We start from the raw sequence: 1,202 nt of genomic DNA, 5'->3' as shown, positions 1-1,202 counted from the left end.
TGTGGAGAGTTTAGTCATTTAGTTACATTCAGAATTGAATTCTTTGAATGAGTAGAGTGAAAAGATTCAGTGGATGAGGGGCGTCTTGTTAGGACGAAGCGGGGATGAGGTGAAACACTTAAAAAGGTGTGAGCAGGTGCGGGTTGCGGTTGGACCCAAGGCTAAGGCAGACCCCGCCTCCCTCCCGCCTCAGTGGATCAAGCCCAGAGTGTCAGCAGGGGAGGTTCCCAGGGGAGATGGGAGTGCTTTGTGGCGGCACAGGAGATGATGCTGTTTCCAGTTACAACGCAGGGATCGTAGGCAAACACAGCCTCCAGGGAAGCACTGGGACATTACTTCTCCCGTCAGCTTAGATGCCCCCAAGGAGACGGACTGCCTACTTGTACAGAAACTAGTTGAGACTAAGCCTTTTGGGGTTTTTGGAGAGGAAGAGAAACTGCAGCACAGGATTTTAATTTTGGGGAAAATAAAATAACCTGGTAAAAGAGTGGATTCGAGAAATCGGTGAAAGCAAGAGTCTGCCACAATCTGTAATTGAAAATGTTGGTGGGAAAATTTTTACATTTGGAATTTATAGATTAGGAGTATATGCAAAACGTGCCGATATTGATGCATTGTGTGTTGCACCAAGACATGTTGATCAAAGTGATTTTTCACCCCATTCTATAAGTTGAAATTATAGGAAGAATTAAAAGCTGTTGAAGAGGCATTTGTAACAGTTATCAAATTGTGTTTTGATGGGATAGGGACTGATATTTTGTTTGCAAGTTTAGCACTGCAAACTATTCCAGAAGACTTGGATTTAAGAGATGACAGTCTGCTTAAAAATTTAGATATAAGATGTATAAGAAGTCTTCAGGGTTGCAGGGTAACCAGCGAATTTTATACCTACTACCAAACAGTGACAACTTCAGGTTAACCCTGAGAACTATCTAACTGTGGGCCAAACACCACAATATCTATTCTAATATATCAGATTTCCTGGGTGGTGTTTCCTGGGCTGTGCTAATAGGAAGAACTTGCCAGCTTTATCCAAATGCAATAGCGTGAACTCTTGTATGTAAATTTTTTGTGGTATTTTCTAAATGGGAATGGCTAAATCCAGTCCTATTGAAACAGCCTGAAGAATGCAATCTTAATTTACCTGTATGGGACCCAAGAGTTAAGAGTATTATTTTTTCCCTTACAAATTTGCACTGCGC

At 41.8% G+C, this 1,202-nt stretch overlaps 1 pseudogene; it reads left to right on the top strand.

The window, feature by feature from the left end:
* The first annotated feature begins 267 nt into the window (after positions 1-267).
* On the top strand, positions 268-937 carry LOC102408926 (annotated as a pseudogene).
* The last annotated feature ends 265 nt before the right edge of the window (positions 938-1,202 follow it).

Source organism: Bubalus bubalis, chromosome 19 (genome assembly GCF_019923935.1).
Source record: "Bubalus bubalis isolate 160015118507 breed Murrah chromosome 19, NDDB_SH_1, whole genome shotgun sequence".
Classification (NCBI taxonomy): Eukaryota; Metazoa; Chordata; class Mammalia; order Artiodactyla; family Bovidae; genus Bubalus; species Bubalus bubalis.
This window is presented reverse-complemented; position numbering and strand designations above follow the sequence as displayed.